We start from the raw sequence: 18245 nt of genomic DNA, 5'->3' as shown, positions 1-18245 counted from the left end.
CACATGGAGTTTGTCTTTGGCATTGGCCCTGCACTGGAGAAAAGTATTGAGAATCCAAAATAAGTGGCTTAGACTTTTAGCTGTTTGAACTTGATGCAGCTCCTTTGAAGTTGTTACAAATACTTCCTTTAATGGCAATGAAAGAAATCCCTGTAGCTTAAAGGATGGCCCCATTTTAGCCAGTTTCTACTGCTGCTACCACAGACATAAAACAATGCCACACAAGCGAAATTTGAGGCCTTTTTGTCTCAAAGTTGCCTCTTAATTTCAAATAAATACACGAGAGTATATATTATTTCTGAAAATAAGTGTATTTTAAAATTCCCCATTATATGGGACACAATTTGTAAACTAAAAATGTGAATTTGCATGTCTGAGAGAAGCCTTTTATCAAGAAGTGCTCTCTGTAGTTTACCTTTTGTATAACGTGAAATTTAGATTAAACATGGGTTGCATACCTGTGAAGATCTAGTCATTATTTCCCAAATAAAACTACTTCTAAAATATTAAGAAGCTTTTGGAAATGCGAGTATTCATAGTTTAGTTCTCTATGTCCTGCAGTCACATGGAATATCATTATGTTTTTTCTCTAGTGCGGATCCTAAGAGTTATCCACTGAATAGATTGCAATGATTTTAAAAACACATGTTTATCATTTAAGTGAATTGATGTACATTTTCCATTTGCCTTTGCCAACATTTTAAAATGTGATGGAACTATCCCCATACAAAACCATCCTCTAAGATATCTCTCTACTCCTGGTCAGGCTTCACCGCATCTCCTTCCTATCTGCAAAACCACTGCTGTCTGTTAACATTGCTATTTTGCTGAAGTGCTCAGAGGGCTGATCAAGATCTTAGACATAGGGATGATGGTTTGCGTTTCTAGGATGAATTTCAAAGGGACAATCGTGTGCAGTTACTAGCTATAGATGACTGATATAAATGTTTACCCTGTATGAAGTATTTTACAGTTTTACTTGCAGATGTGTATTTATCTTGAGTTATACTTGACATAGAGTTTCTTTCAATTTTTTTTTAATACTATGTGTGTATTTTGGAAACCTTTTTAGATGTTAAAATTTTTGAATGGTTACAAATATTTCTTGTAATACTGAATCGTTATCTTATCTGGAAACTCTTTGCAGTAACTTTTTGTATATATTTGAGGGCCTTTTTAAAAAAAGTATTGTTTGTTCTTTGGGAAAAAGTTTTTACAACTTGGAAGCTTTCAGAAGGGCCTTCCTCTCAACTAGGATACTAACAGAGGTAAAAGTTTTCTTAAATATTTTGCAGAACTAGGGATGTATCCTCAAGAAAATATTTATGGAAGTAATTTACTTTTTTTTTTTTTACAATGCTTTTGTCTGTATAAAGTATGCAACAGAACTACATTAAGAAGGAAATATTGTCTACATAAAATATTATATGAAAGTTGGTACATAATTCTGACAAAAAACCTTGCAATTCTTTAAGCCATATTGTTTTTGTTATCCTTTGATGAAAATATCAGTATTAAGTAACCAATATATTATTCAAGTGCTTTGACTTATATGAAAATGCTTATACATTTTATTTATGTGTATTTGGGGAAGGATTGCTAGAAAAAGCTATCACTAGACGTATAGCAAGTGAGAGCAAATAACAGTATAGTGTCACTTTATGACCTTGTGAGAGACAGAAGATGCTGAAAGCACCGCAGACACTCAGCTTTCAGAGACTCTGAAGCACAAGCGTTGAGTTTCAAATGGTAGTTCTTGTCCTTTCTCATGGTGAGAGGGGAAAAGAGTTGGTTGGGACGCTGTCTGACAACTCAACTTTCACAACTCTTTGCAGACTGTGAGCTTAGCTATGCAGTACTGGCTACAGCAATAATATTAATGTAAGGATGTAAGAGAAATGCATTGAAGTAGATGATTGTAAGGATTTATGTTTATTTTAATTAGAACTCATAGCAATATAGAATATGCATGTGCACGTATTTGAAGCATTTTTACACTTTACATTTCATGTAGTTTGATTATATTATGAAGGATTGGGTTTTTAGTTTGATATTTTACCATGCTAAAAGGGGAGGTCTGCCCAAGCCTGTACTGGATTCTTGTTTCCTTTAAAAGGTTGTTTAGTACAGCACTCACTGCATTGTGTACTAGTGCTAAAACTAACACTGTATCTTATGAATTTCTTCAGCTTTAAAAAAATTAACCTAATTACTATTACATTTGATTAGCTGTACCTACTGACCTTGTCAGATTCAGTTGGCTATTTGTACAATTTCATTTTCTGTAACTGTTAAGAAACCTGTACAGCTAAAACAAAAACAGAACCTATGGACAACAGCCTCGGAGGTACCAGTTCTGCTTCAGCAATCAAGATGACAGCTAGCTTACCGAGTGACTACGTTGCTAAAGAGACTGTAAAACCTCTGTTGTGGATTGTCCATAAAATGGCATTCCGACATGTGCCTTATTTGCTGGATAGTATACAGCTTTCCTCTAGTATTCTAGCATTTTAATGCTGTATTAAAATAATGCGGAAAAAAAAAAGCCAACAGCAAGAGTGGTGTGGTTTTCTTGCAATAAATTAAAATGAGGTTATCATTACACTAACTTTGTAGTTTAGGTATACGGCCTCCAACTCGAGGGATCCCCTTCATTTAAAAAGAAAGTATTTTTAGTAGACTGATGAGCACACTGTTCTTCTAGGCTCATACAAATACGGTGCATCTCTGACATTTGGAGCACTGTAACATAGCAACATGACATACACTGCGTAGCAAACCTGATTGCTATGAAGATTTGAGAGCTCTCCTCACTCAGTTTGCATAAGAGAGTCAAAACATGTACATGTGCATGCATGTGCATGCAAGGGGAGAGGCTGGGCAAGGAACCATGCGGATTTGAAGCCCTGAAAAAAGCAATTTCCATCTGATGATGAAAGACGCACTCCTAGCTGAGTCACAGAAGAGAGTAAATTTGTAGTAAATTATGTTTTTAAGCACAAAACACACTGCTCTTCAGTATAAAAATTGCTAAAAGCTCTGATCCCATACCCAGCTATAGCCACAAAGCCATGTTCGGAGCTCTCTCCACCAGAACTGGGGGCTCCCCAAATGCCAGCATCCCAAGTTTAGCGCTCCACTGATACCACAGAAAACACTGAACAGACAAACAGCAAAGGGGCAGTTCCCTGTTACCACACCTTCTATGTTATCCCTCAGAAGTAACTTTTTCATATTGAAAACAAAAATAGATTAACACAAACAATGCGGCAGCAACATAAATGATCAAACTACTTGTCCTTTACTCTTAATTCCCAAGTGCTTTGCTTTCCTGTTATATGTGAATGAAGTCAAAAGACAATGCTCATAACAGAGGAACCAAGTAGTTCTCGTTTTAGGAAAAAGAATAGGGATTTCATCACAGGGATTTCACTTATGTGAAATACTTCCATACTTTGAAGTAAAAATGTTTCATTGTTCTTCATTGAAAAACAATTTAAACAGTGCACAAAGATTGCAATTTTTAAGTCAGCCAAAACACATCACATCTTGGCCTTCGAGTGCATCAGCAGGTATGCGAGGTAGGCCCTCTTTTGTCTGTATCCCTCTCAAGAAGATGCACACAGGAGACACTGGCAGGAGAGGAGCCTGAGACACCAAAACACCAAGCACTGAATGCTGACAGTCAGGTCTTTCCACTCAGAAGTGAAATATCTACCTAGAAGGACATACAGAATCCTCACTCCCGAGAAGCATGTAGCATGTGGTTTGTCTGGGTTTCTGAACAAAGAGAACACCACACTCAGTCTTGCTTTTCTCTAGCATTCACCTCCTGAACTAAGGAATACTACTTGCAAACTCTCACCTCAGCAACACCAGCTGTCAGGCCTACACCTGCTCACAGAGCAATTTGTTCTTGCTGGAAGTAATGATGTCACTCATCTTCTCCACACTCCCCATCCTCACCACTTCAAGCAAAAACCAAGCAAACAGGCCTTGGTACAACCCACCAGCACTGCAAAACTTCATTCAAACAAAGCCTCTCACAATGTGTTAACAAACATTAAGCAAAAGCTTCAGTAGTAGAACGTACCAGGAAACACCTACCTCAGTCAGCATTCACTGGGACTCTCTCCAGGGTTCGGACTGAGCGGGCCCGTCTGGCTGGGAAGTGTTGGAGCTGCAGCCCAGGTCGCATAGAGCCAGCCAGCAATATGATGCTCAGTGATGGGCTGAAAAGTTGGCTCCTGTAATTCAGCAGTGGTAAACACAAATTATGCACAACTGCAAAGACACCCCAAATGGCGCATATTCAGTAGAAGGTTTCAATTTGCTAGTATTGGTCAGAAATAAGTTGTTTTGCATAATTTACTGAGTGACCATAATCATTTGAAAAGAAGAGGCAAGTGTAAGATTTGAAATTCAGGACAGCAAACCAAAGAAAAAACATCATTATAGGCCTTTATCACTCCATTACTGGTAAATTTTGCATTGACAAACTTCAGAAAGGTAAAGCAGGACTCAAAAAATTAGGACCATTGAAAGGAAAGAGGCTCTGTGCACTGGGCCTCCTCCTCCTGGAAAAAGAGAGCACCAATGTGATGTCATGGCCTGTAACTTAATAAATGACATGAAGAAGAGAGGAAATACTCATTGCTTCTACAGTGCTTCCCTATTGGAAACAGGAAATTTTGGATAAAATTATCTGAGATAACAGAATTAAAACAAAAAATTCACACAGTAGATAGAACATCCCATGGCTATGAATTCCTATTTCAAAAAAAGAAATGAGATAAAAAACAATTAGAAAACCACATTAAAAAAAAATAAAATCCTGCAAGGGTTATTAACCACAGAGCTGCAGCTCTGGCTCAGGAAGTCCCAAAGCACAGGAGCAGAGACTATGCCAACAGGCATTTAATTGCCTGGTTTTAATAGCTATTGTAGGAAAAAAGACACTAGAGCCAGTGCACATCTGATCACTGAGCTGGCCTGAAAGGATCTTTTCTGCTTCATCATAGGAGTGTATGCATGCAGTTAGTTCCTGTATATGCAGGCCCATTTGTGTAGCACAATACTCAGTCTGCCTGTTCAGCACCTGAGGAAATGCCCTCTGGTTCCCCAGCACTCGTGCTCTGGAGGAAAACCCTGCAAGTCACCCACATTCAGGCTCAGTTGGGTTAATAGACAGGACACTAATCACAACACAACCATAATTTGTAGTATACAACCAAGTCTTGCACAAACGTAACTAGTTTGGTGGGTGAGGGTTTTTTGTTTTTTAATTGATTGCAGATACTTTTGTTGGAAAAGCTGACCCCAATTAGCTGTGTTTAAGGTTATTTTAAGTGCATCCACACACTGCATTCCTGCTTGCTGGACATGCCACCTGCTCTGGCTCTCCCAGTGGTGGGGCAGAATCAGCTCACCATATGGCTCACAGGGGGCACGGCGGAATTTACTGAGTCAAGTAAAATTTCTAAGAGGTGTTTGCCCACCTCATAGGATCCTGAAGGTGCAGTAAATGGAGCTCATAAGGATGAGGTCGTAGGCTTAAAAAACAAATGAATGGAAATATCCAGTGCTGGCCTCTGGACCCCTGCAGCTGCCATTCAGCAGTGCCAAGGACTGGGGAAGGCCTGGCTTTAGGCCACAAGCACGAGGCACTCACCAGCCCTGCAAGGGAAGGGGGCTTGGGTATCCTTACTGGTGGTGGCTGTGCCGCGTGCTGTGTGCTATGTGCCATGCCACAGCTGGGCAGGAGGCAACCATGCGATGGTAGGCTACAGTGATGGTTTTCATCCATGCTGGGCAATTTCACTCTACCCAGTTGAGGAGATCCCAAATGACCATGAGTGTTGGCTATCTTGTTCCCATATTTCCCCTCCACAGGTTTTAAACAATATCCTTGAACCCAGGGGTACAACTCCACGTCCAGACAGCCCCTCATGCTGCTTGGCATCCTGAGGTGCTCCTGTATGAGTGAAAGCACATTCGGCTCCAGAGAAAGCACAAGACATGCAAGCAAATGCAGAGCTAGATGGAGAAATGCTTCACAGTTTATCTTTTCTGCCATAAGTATGTCTGCCCATCTCCCTGCTAGGAGAGGAAATGTCAGTCTGAAGCAGACAGAAATATTCAGACAAAGGGAGTTACATCTGGAGGCTTTTGTGAGATGAGTGGAGCCAAAAGAAGAAAGTGAACTTCTTCTCCCCCGATTTCCTTCCTATGTTGAGCCCTGCATGCCTCCTCGCAGGAATTTAGTGCAACAGGAGAAGAAATAAGGGCTCAAATAAGGCTTTACAGTCCCAGGAAAGGTGAAGTTCAGTCTAAGGTATGCGTGATTTTCTCCCTCAAGGACTCTACATGTGAAATATAGCTTAGATTTTTTTTTTAAATGAGAATTTAATACACCTCATAAACCTGATCTTCTCTTCAACACCTTACCAGAAAACCTGGCAGATTTCAAAACAGTTTTCTAAATATGAAAAGCAGGGGAAATTTGTCACCTGAGTTCCTTTAGTGAAGGTAGACAATACAGCTGGTAGCATTTAACTTTACAGCAACGGGCATATAAACTTCATTTTTGCTCCTGGCAGGTATTCTTGTTTTCTTAAGAGTTAAAAACTGCTTTTCTTTTAACTCAGGTACTGCTTGGTCTCTAGCATACTCTACATACTCTAGCATGCTGCCAATCCCTTTCAGGGATCAACAAGGAAAAACAAACAAAAATACAAACAAAAAACTGCTATTAATTCACTCCAAAGCTGTTTCCTGTTCTCCAGGTCAAATACATAAATAAATAAATAAATCCCTATAACTAAACTAATCTTCTGAAAAACCCAGCTGCTTAAAATCTTCTTGGTCACTAAATTAAGACACATATGTTTAGATTATAAAATTGACCAACCTCAGCAGAGGGTCCTTTATGTTAGTTTGCAAGTGACTGCACATGAAATAATTGGAACTGCAAACTTTAAGTTTCTAGTTGCCTTCTATCTCCCCTTTTTCTCTTACCGCTCTCAGCTCCCCCTGTTGCTGGTACTTCACAGTTTTTGGTCCTCTGTGAGTTTTTCACTTCAAGCCTGAAGTCCTCTGACTTGCTATGTGCCACTCCTGTTTTTTCAAAAGCAGGATTTTGTATTGCAGCAAAGTGCTGTCCCCTCTCTATGTCCTCAGCAGCACTCATAGGTAACTCCACAGCAACCCTGGCCCCACGCCATCAGCAGCATAAAAAGTGCACTGGTGCTACCCAGCCTTAATAAAATGATTTGGTCTACTGCTAAGTAATTTACTGGATTTTTTTGTTTGTTTGTTTGTTTTTACAGTGAGAAGCATTAGGAAGGACCTGAAGTTTCTTGGAAAGGTACAAAGAAACAGGTTGTCCAACTAGGCAGGCTTTAACCAGTGCTTAAATGCAGCCATTTCCAGATGGAAAGGAAGCAGGTGTCTGACCACAGCCATTTCACTGCACTCACAGGAAGCAACACAGAACCTCTGCAGTCAAGTCACGCTTACAGCTGCTCATCTGTTCCTCACACAGCCCCTATCTTTAGTTCTGCAGAGAACCAAAAGGACAGCTTTTCAGAAGCTGGGGCCTGAGGGCCTGATTGCCCTGTTAGTCCCTAACCACCGCCACCTGCCTCTGGCTTGCAGCCCAGGGCCTTGGCTTTGCTTTCTTCCCTGAGTTCTTTTGGATGCTAATTTGAGGTACATGTCAGGGTACTCTCCAGCTCCAGGAGTCCTTTCCATCAGAGATGAGCATAGTTTCTCCAACCTTATTTGAAGTGCCCCATTTGTTTGGCCAGCTGGAGGTGCTGAAAACATTTCAGGGCAGAAAGCACTTTGCTACAGTAATATTGAAAGGTTTGGGGAGACAAGTGGCATGGTGTAATGGTTTTGCAGTGAAGGGAGAAAAATATCCTATATTCAGTAAGCCAGGTGTGAAAATGATCTTCTCAATTTCTCAGTACATTTGGTTGCCTTGTGAGAGGAAGCCCTGGATGGAGTTAGCAGATGGGTCTGCAAGACTGGAGCTGGTAAATGTGGAAACTTGTGCAGCCCCTGGCTGCAGCCCCAGCTGGTCCACCATGAATGCCTAACTGAGGGGGCTTGGCTCTCCCCACAGGGTGGGAGTCAGTTTCCACACTGGGCGCATGGGTGTATTCTGCAACTGTAAGCCTTGTAAGGTTTCAGCACCCAACGCTGTCTCATGTCTCCAGTGTGATTCACTTGGCTGGAGGGAGTGGCTGACAGGGAGGGTGATGACTGTTGCTGTTGGCAGGAGATGGGGCAGGAGCAGGGCTGAGCTGCTCTCCCTGGGAGAAGCAATGGTGACAGCAAATGCCTCCTTCTCCCCTCAGTAATGGCAGGAAACGATCTGATAATATCCCTGAGGAAGCTCCCCAGCTCACCAACTGAGCACAGTTCCTTTCTTGTAGGCCTACCCCTGCACTTGCCAACTGAAGGGAGGACAGCACAGTCTGGCCTACCCATGGCCTACCACCAGTGCAGGGGTTTTGTGTTAATCACATGGAAACCATTTTGGACAATTAAACATATAGATGAAAGGCCAACTGGCTGCACGTGTTGCGTGGGGCATGACCTAAAAGCAATCCCAACGATTGAGATGATGTAGTGTGAAAGCTGGATTAAACAGGTCAAGTAAATTTGGAGCAGCTAAAATAAACTGAACTTCCTTCCAAAACATATGTTGTTCTTGCCACACAATATTGCTGTACTATGGTAGTGTGTCCTAAACATGCCAAAACTGTGATACGCTTGTTCCAGGGTCACGCTGCCAAAGGGAGAGAGTGGGGATGGTTATTTTGGAGAAAAGCCGCTCAAGAGGAGCTGTCAGAGAGTCGCACACACTCGTGGCTGAGTGGCATGCTGAGGCCTGGTGGGAGCAGAGCTGGGCCAAGCTGCTATGTGTGGCTGCCTGCGCTGGGGTTTGGCTCCCCCATAAACTTCCCCAGTGATCGGCAAGCTGTGCTGACAGCCCCCAGCAGCTTGGCCGGGAGCTGGAGACATCTTGCAACATCTGGGCCCAATTCCCGCTCACTTCCCACATACACCTGCACTGAGCTCCCCTTGCAGGCAGTCTGGTATGGAAAGGCAGTCTGCACTTCCCATCATGGGCTGAGCAGGATGGGAAACAAACTGAGCAAATTCCAGCCCATGTCTGCAGTGTGGAAGGAAGAGGTGGTCAATGGTGCAAAATACTCGCCATTCTCCTGTGCTGCTCTCACACAGAAGCACCACTGGTAACACATACGGTGCACAATGTTTTATTGAAGCAATATAGTTCCATTAGAAAAGCCAAGCAGCCATCAACTGTTCTTGGGCAGATTACCCCGGCTGTGGATTAATCATACTGGGAGCACAGGGAATCCAAAGTAAGTTGCACAAGGCCTTGGATGAACCACAGCTCTTTTCTACCACGTGATCCTCAGTGGCCACCCCTGCCGAGGTCAGTGCTGCTCAGGAGTTGTGGTCTCTCACAGTGCTCTGATTTTATTTTCTTAGCATTCAATTTCCATATGCTTCATATTATCTTTGTTTTTACTTTGCCTCAGCCATCCCAATCCTTCAGCTACATCAGATAATCAAGAGTTGTCAGCAGTAAGCCATTAGATAGTAAAACACAGCACTGGAAAGATAGGAAATGTTAAGGGTCAGCGCTTCAAATTCTTCCTGTATGTAGCTCTGCAGTGTGTAAGGGGCTTTCTCCATCTTGATCTCATCACTGGAAGAGTTTTTAGCTTATATATGTGGTTTCGGTACTGCTCTTTTGAACGGCAGTGTGTCAGTATCATTACTAATTGCCAAAGCCCTGCCCCATTTGCAGGGGCTGGAATGGAAAGTGCACGTGGCATGCAGTTCCCAGAGTGGGAGGAAGCAGTAAGGGCAGTACACCCCAGAAACAGCTGGACAACACACTCCTGTTTTTGACTTTCTCCATAAAAATTTGTAAATGTACCAAAGTTGATGAGTTTGCAGTGAATGTTCTGTATATATAAAAGAAAACTTCCTGAATTAAGGTTACACTAACTGGAGAAGGTAGAAAAAGTGATCTAAGAGCTTGGTGACTTCTAACTATGCACACCTGACATGAGGGGAGGAAAGCGCTGTGTAAGCCGTTGCCACAACAGTGGTTGCCAGTGTGCCGCTGCTGGCACAGGCACGTGACAGCCTAACAGGCTGGCTGCACCCTGAGCACACTGCCGTGCTCCCACAGTGGAACTGGAGAATTGCCACCTGCCACCCTGAAGGCTGCCTTCTGGCTGAGGTGGAACAGGCTTGTGTGGACCCAGAGCGGCCCTCAGAAGTTCCAAAGCCCCACTTGCACTGGGACACCCCATACCACCAACCACAGCATTTATTCACTGCAGTACATGGCATATCGCATTGCCAGCAGTGCACCCTGTTGCGTGTATACATGCTCACCAAGACTGATTTTATTTATGTCCAGAGGTATCTTCTATAAAATCAAACATCTGAACAGTGTCAGTGCTGTGTTGCTATCTTCTCAAGGCTACAGCATCATGTTTAGGTGCTGCTGTGTTTCTCGAGGAGACTTTTGCCAGGTGGCTATACATGACTGTGGTATTACAATGGGAGTTAAACGCTGGACTGGTGGAGACATTCTAAAGATGTTCATTTACTTAGTTTGCCAAGAATACAATGATTCTTGAGATGAACCAGAGTTTTAAAGACAAATCCAGACTTTTCTAATCATGTTCGATCTTGTCTCCGTCTGTGAAACAAACAGGGGCTGGCAGTTGAACAGTGTGGTTACACCAACAGGCTTCCCAGCTTACCTAGGACAACAGCTGCCATTTTGTGCAACCAAAATGACCTGAAAAATAAAGCTATGCTGCAAGGTTGTTCTAGGGCTCAGTGTGCTGCTTCCACCATCCCGTCGTCTATCAACTGGCCAAGGAACAAGGTGTGAGGGGATAGCCACAGATATCTTCAAGCTCTCTCATGCCACAGAGGGCAGGGAGGATTTGGGAGCTGTGTCAACTGGGGGCTGCCACAGCAGGACCTCCACATGACAGACATCCAGACACCCTCCTGGTGGCCACTGATGAGAGGACCTGCTCCAGGCCCATGGCCAGAGTAAATCCGACCCTTTGGTAGGTGAGTCCCACCCCCATTGGGCCTTATGGGATACATAAGGGATCAGCACTCTGCGGTTTAGCATCTACAGCAGTGACAAAGACCAGATTGCTACCACAGTTATTTCCTCTTTTAAGTAAAAGGGGAAACTGTGGTATCTCACACACCTCTGGGTAGATATAGCTGACAAACACCAACTCCTTAATGGCAAAGGCTGCCACTGACGGCATCCGGGCCTCTCTATGGGATGTTGAACCACTAATTTCAAGTGCTGCCCTGTGATGTGAAACATATTTATAGCTGGAGCGATCAGGGTGTTTTGGAAGGCTTGCTTTCATAAATAACCCCCCAGACTAGACACTGACATCAGTTTTACAGCTCCAACCCAGCTCCCCCAGCTCAGGATGAGATCAAAACCAAGCCCCGTGCACTGCTGGCTGCTTGTGCAGCACAAACACACACACACTAGCATCTCCGGACATCTCCAGGAGCAATGGAAACTCATAATTCTTCTGGACAGGATGGATTTCCTGCTGAATTTAATAACAACAGTTGGAGACAACCGTCTGGATGCTTGCTGCTTTGAGATAACCAGCCAGCAAAATAACTTTGGTGATTTTCACTGCAGAAAATTCATACACAACAGCCAGACATTTACTCTCCTATTTCTTGTCATCATTGTGCACATTATAGAGCCCCCTCATAAGAAAAATGCATAGGAGTAAGGAACAAAACTCAAGACTGCCCACTATCAGCAAGCTTGCTTTTTACAAGGTTTTCAAAAGCTACTCTGAATTTCAGGGCTCTGGGTTGGAACTTTCACAAGATCTCTGAATTTGGCACCCAGTTCCCTTTGAATTCAGTTGAAGCTGGGAGTCTGACTTCCTTCAGGACCTTCAAAATCCCCCGTTTTTATCTACTAAAAGCAGAGAGAGAGAGAGAGACTTCTGATAGGACAGAGGAAGTAACTCCTCCAAGAACAGATTGAGAACAAGAGTAGAAAGAAATGATAAGGAGTGCTGGCAAGGCAAGATTCAGATCAGGAAAGAGGTTTTTGCTTTCTTCAGTTCTAATATTGTCTGAGGCCAAAAAGGAACATTAAGGCATCCAGCCTGACAGTCTGCATGCTACAAGACACTGAGTTTCAGCTAGTTGCTCTCATATTTATCCTAGTAACTCTTCTGGCATGCTTTCGTCTGGACTGGAAGACCCACATCAGTTGGTAGCTTGGTCCAAAGCTCATCATCCTCACTGCTCAGCCGTTGGTCTTCATTTCCTAAATGAATTTGCATGCCTCAATTTCCAGGTGTTGTTTCTTTTTGTGCTTTTATACGGTGAGTTAAGTACCTGGCATTTTTTCCCACATTCCACTCACATGGTGTGATTCAGTTACTCAGTCCCTTCACTTCCAGCCCTTCTCTAGTCCCAGTCCCTGTGACACACTGCTGACCTCCCACCCCTCACCGCCCATGTGATGACTGCTTCAGGAGGGCTGCTTTCCCCCAATGACTGGGCTGGAGCTAAGCTACAGGATTTGGAGTCACAAGCTTGGATGCTGTGCTGCTGCTGCTGTGCTCTGTACGCTTTCTGGGAACACTGAGTGAGCTGTGCATGCGGCAGCCCCTGGGCAGGGACCACATCAGCCTGTGCACGCCTCAGCACCTCTGGGTCCTTGTGGGCTTCGGCTGGGAGCCTCCCTGGGCCCTCCCTGCTGCAATGGTGTGAGGGAGGCCAGACCCAGAGCTGCTGGCAGCCTGACAATGTGAGCTCACAGGGAGTGGCCGCGCACAGCTGAGTTCCTCGAGGTCTTGCTGCCTCACAGCCTAGCCATTCCAGGGATCCCTCCAACACGGCCCAGACCCGCAGCTCAGGCTGCAGGACAGGCAGCTGAGGGGAAGGCCTCTCTGGGGTGTGAGGAGTGCGTGGCCTCAGGGAGTTAGACTTGTTTCCAACCTGTCATCCAGGGAGGAAATTAATTTGATTTTAAATACTAGAATTCTTTTTTGGTTACCAAAATAGTCTCCAAACTCACTCCTTCTGCTGGGCCCTCACCCAATATCATCAGGGAGATGGCTCTTACAGCTTTTTGTTGTCCAACAGGAGTTAATGCCCCTGTGAACCTCCCTGTGCTAAAATGCCAGAGCACATTATGGGGATAAAAAACCCTCTGGCATAAGCCATCAGGGAATCAGCCTGGATGGACCCAGGAGCAAAAAGAGCAGCATGAAGTGGCCCGATGCACCAACTCAGCAGTTTTCCTATCAGCAGAGGCTGAAAACATGCTGGGAGCATGTCCCACTGAGCGTCAGCTACCAGCTCTTTATTTACAACTCACAAAAGTAATCACATTTCAGATCTATCTGAGGAAATGAGGGGTTGCTTTGATTTCTTTCTATGCTATGAATTTTGTTACAAAAAAAAAAAAAACCCACTGCATTAAACACAAATGCTGATTATTAAAAAGCAAAGCCAATAAAAATGATCCAGAGGACAACATTCCTTAGTGAAGACCATAAAACAAAAGGACATTGAAAGGACATTTTGGAAGAAAGCTAAAGGAAATAACTGCCAGCTAGTCCTGAAAGCAAAACAGGTCACATGAACAGAGTTCAAAACAAATCAGACGCAGTATCCTTCAGACTCATCATTGATCATGCCTCATAGAATGGAATGTGGCTCTTCAGACACTACCCTCCACACCAGGAGCTTTGCCCTTAGCATTACTGGGCAGGGAGTTTTGCATGCTGTCAGCTCTGGCACGTCCAGGCACAAGGAGTGTTGTTTAGGGAGGGCAAAGAGAGGAGGCATGAGAAGCTCCTGGGTGTTGCATTGGGTTAAGTGTTATTTTAAGCATTAGAGACCAGTTGTAGCTAGCTGCAGGCTTCGGAGGCAGACATTTGGTCACAGTTTCATGCCGAGGTTTGATCTAGGTCCATGTCTAGTTTTAATAAACCAGTGGCTGTAATAAAGGGCAAGGAACTTGAAAATGTGCAGGGCTAAGATATAATATTGTATAGTTCATCTTGGAAGGCAGAATGCTGATACCTCTCTAATGCATATTAGAGGTTATTGGAGAGTTTCCAAAAGTAAAGGACTTAGCTTATATTCTTGTTTTTATTCTCTCTGCTGCATAGTCTTTTTTCTCTCAGTTTTCCATCTTTCCGTGTCAGCTATGCTCACTCATGCTGATGGTCTGCTGGAGGCAGTGAAGCCACCTCAACTCTGGTCTTCCGGTTCTGAGAAACCTGGCTACAAGACCACAGAAAAAAAACTAAGAAATAACTGGTTGTAAATTAAGTGTATCCCGAACAGGAAATACTCTTGTCCTAATAAATCACACTGGATTGGAATAGGAGAAAAATGTCACTCATTAGATAAGATCTATATCAACCTGAAGATCACAGAAGTGATTTTTCTGCTCTTTTTCCCTTGGGGACCACTGCCCTCTTCCAACAGTGTCCTCAGTGCAGGGCAGGGCCAGCCTCAGCATCCAGCTCAGCGGAAAGGCAGCAACCATGGGACTGCATCAAGCAGGTGAGACCAGAGCTGCTACTAGTTTTTCACCCAGACACACAGTTGTGGCTGATTTTGAGCAAAGAATTTGGGTTGAAGCTATGACCTTAGAGACAGGCACCCTTTAATACAAAATAGGGGGAAATTCAGGATAACAAATTACATCAGTAGAACACGAACAAATTTGGGGTCTTGTTAAGCCCAGGACCTTAGTCAGCAATGACACACTGGGGCAATATTATTTTAACCCTTTGACTCCTTGCTAGAGAGTTAAGGCTGCTCTGCGAGGGGCCCTGCTCGCAAAGAACAACATGGAACAAATTTCTGTTATCTGCAAGCTGCTACTGAAGCCATTGAAAAACTCCATTCAGCTTAATCCCTGAGAAACTGAGACAGCTTCTGGGCAGAGGAAGCTGGCACGGGCTGGTGCTTCAAATGCCTGAAAAGAGGAAGAAAAGGAACTGAGTTCTCCTGGCTGGGATAATAATGACCGCAGCTGCAAAGTCCCACTGAGAGCTTTTTCAGTTTAGAAAGCAAAGAAAACAGAAAGTGCGAAGAATAGGTAAACCTGCTGCCAGCTGCAGGATGCTGCTGCCACAGCTGGGGTGGGACACCAGGAGCAGGGGACATCCCTCCCTCGCTCTGCCGCTCCTCAGCACCTTCCAGATCACCTGTGGGAGGTGGCAGACAGCTCATTAGCTGGGGCAGCAATTAAATGGGAGTGAAACCATCACCTGCAGCTGGACAGTGCCATGGGGCTGCTGGAAGTGCTCCAGAAATGGGACTGCAACTGAAAGACAAGAGCTGGCTGCACACATTGAATGTCTTCCTTCTGAGTGGCTGTAAAGTGTGGGGCACCATGGGGTCTGCATGCAGCGGGACCGCAAGCAGGGCCATAGTCTGCTGGAGGCCATTGGACCAGGATGGGCTCTGGAAAATTCTTTCGTAGTATTGTGAAGAGAGAAGAAAAATATTTCCTTTCATTTCAGCATGAAAGGAGCAGTGCTGGAAAGGTGGAGAAGAGGAAGACGTAATTATCTCCACTGCTGTTCCAAAACAATTTCTGTGCTTTCTGTTTCTAACCACAAGTAATCCTCCAGTTCACCCCGGAAATGAAGTCATCCTTGCAACTAAAAGGAGCATCTTGTTTACCTTCACTGTGTGCTCCTGGGTCTGTGTGCACGAGCGCTGTTTTCCAAATCCAGGGCAGTGCTGCTCAGAGCAGCTGTGAGGGAAACAAGATGACAGTGCTGGAAAAGTGAGCGGCTCTGCCGTGACCCTGTGGGCACTGTGTTAGAGCAGCAGCCACCACTGAGCGGCCGGTCCTGTGGCCATCTCCCCCTTCTCCCTCTGCTGTGTTGAGCTCCCAAGCTCTGCGCAATCCTGCTCACTCTGCAAGCAAAGGGAAGCATTCGGCAGAGAGCTGCTTGGGCTTTTTTCCTGCTTGGAGTCAGGAGATGCCGGCCCTGCAGTGCCTGCCGTTGTTTGCATGCAGCAGCTCGATGCGCCAAGGTTTAGGGTCAGCACAGGGAGATGGCAAGGGTGTGCAGTACAGGCTGCGGCTCCCAGCTGGGTGCTGCCCCTTGGCCCTGCTGGGCCAGCCATGGGTTGGGCAGTCCTGTGCAGCAAGCGGGGCAAAGAATGCAGAGCTTCAACTTCTGCAGTTTAAGCATGGGAATGTTCTTTAAAAATTCAGCAAAGCTTTTATAGGGTGCTGGCAGCACAAGCAAGCCACGTGATGTTGCAAGGCTGAGCTCGTGTGCTGGCATCCCCCACATTTTAATGCACAGAATCACGTAGCTTTCTCCAAGGACACTTTGCACTTTGTTTGGCCTTGGCAACCATCATGTTAATAGCAAAGCCTCTTCCAAAAAAATAAAATCCCAACCAAACACTGACTTTTGGCAGGCAGGAAAAGAATCCAAGGCACTGCATCACTTGGAGCGAGCACTGTTTAGTACTAATGCAAAATTTATGGCTGCAGCAGAGCAGAGGGACGCAGCTGCTGCCTCCTCATGCCTTGGATCCCAGGGGAGCAGCTCCCTGTTGCCGGGCATGGCTCAGACGGATGGATGGACAGAAGCAAGGATGGACGGACAGATGGATGGATGGATGGACGGACAGACTGATGGGTGGCATTTGGCCCCACAGCATGAGAGTACCTCTGGAGTGAGCTAGGGGTGAGGCCAAGGTGAGCAGGAAAAGCACCCGGTACTTGCGGCTGCTAAAAGTGATTTCCACCCGGTAATTGCAGCAGCTGCTGCGTCCCTCTGCCCACCTTCCCGGATGAATTGTAAGTAGGAGGTGAGTGAAAATGAGAATGGTGACAGAGTTTTTCCCCCTGCAAAGCTCTGTATCTACACATTTTTAACTTCTCCCTGACCTTGTCTTAAAGAGACAGTCATTTTTTTACCCTCCATTACATGTTTTTCTTTTTTTGTTCTGGCTAGTAAAAAGAACTGGTAGTTCAAACCGAGCTCTCTTTTGGGTGGTTACAATCAATGACCACCAGAGCCACACTGCAGCCCCTGGATCCGCCCACCGCCGCCCTCCCTCAGCTGAGGCCAACGTATGCCAGAAGAAACACAGGTGCCCAGCGCCAGGCAGCACAGCAGGAGCCCAATGCATGGTACCACTGCCCAGCAGCAGAGCCGGGCTTCAAAGTGCCACTCAGCAGCAGTGGACTCACACCCAGTAAAGCACAGAGCATGTCACCAAACCAGATGAAGAGCTAGCTGTCCACCCAGTGGGGATGCATGGCCGGGGCTATGGCTGCGGGCTTGAAGCCTGGTTCCCTGCCCATTAACACTGCTCTCCTGCAGAGCACTGGTGCCTTCCTGAGGGAGGGGTCGCTGCGCTGCTGGGCTTTCCTCCGTTCTGCCCTAACTTTGTCAGTCCCAACGATGACATAATTCTAAGTTTTTGTTCGCTGAACCTCCTAATAAATAATGAGCAACTCAGTGCTGACCTCTGACCCACTTGCACTGAACTCAGGTCAAAACCATCAGCAGCGTTCCGTTTCCTGCGATGTCCCAGGACATCTTCGCTGCTGACACTGCAGGCAGCGGCTGTCAGTGGCCCACGGTGTGCTCCCCCGGGCCTGGCTGCTTCTGAGCCAGAAGGGAGGGCCCATCCAGCCACAAGCCCTCAGCCTGCAACACAGCATCTGTTGTCCCTGAAAGGCCACATCAAGTGATCTGTGCACGTTTCAGGAATTCACATCCTCCAGGCTCTGGCAGCGGATACATTGCCACCAGCAGTGCACGCATTGCAACAGGGAACAGTATTTGCTACCTCCGATGCTGTTTCTTCAAAGTATTTGGGCGTTACAAACACAAACACGCAGCCCCAGGCCAGCACCAACGAAAGCAACCTATGTAAGCAGAGTCTGGGACATAATTAAAACGCGAGACTAAACAAAAACATCAGTGAGTTTGCTGAAACAACTCTGCGATACAAACTCAGCTATTTGATGCACGTCTATTGGCACTCCCTGGCTCCGGGCGCTGCTCCCGGTGCCCCCTTCATCCCGCGCACCACGACCCGCCCGCACCACAGCCCTGAGCGCCGCGCCCGGCTCCGTGTGAGCGCGGAGCGGCCCGCACCGC

The sequence above is a fragment of the Numida meleagris genome, chromosome 5, assembly GCF_002078875.1.
Source record: "Numida meleagris isolate 19003 breed g44 Domestic line chromosome 5, NumMel1.0, whole genome shotgun sequence".
Lineage (NCBI taxonomy): Eukaryota > Metazoa > Chordata > Aves > Galliformes > Numididae > Numida > Numida meleagris.
This window is presented reverse-complemented; position numbering follows the sequence as displayed.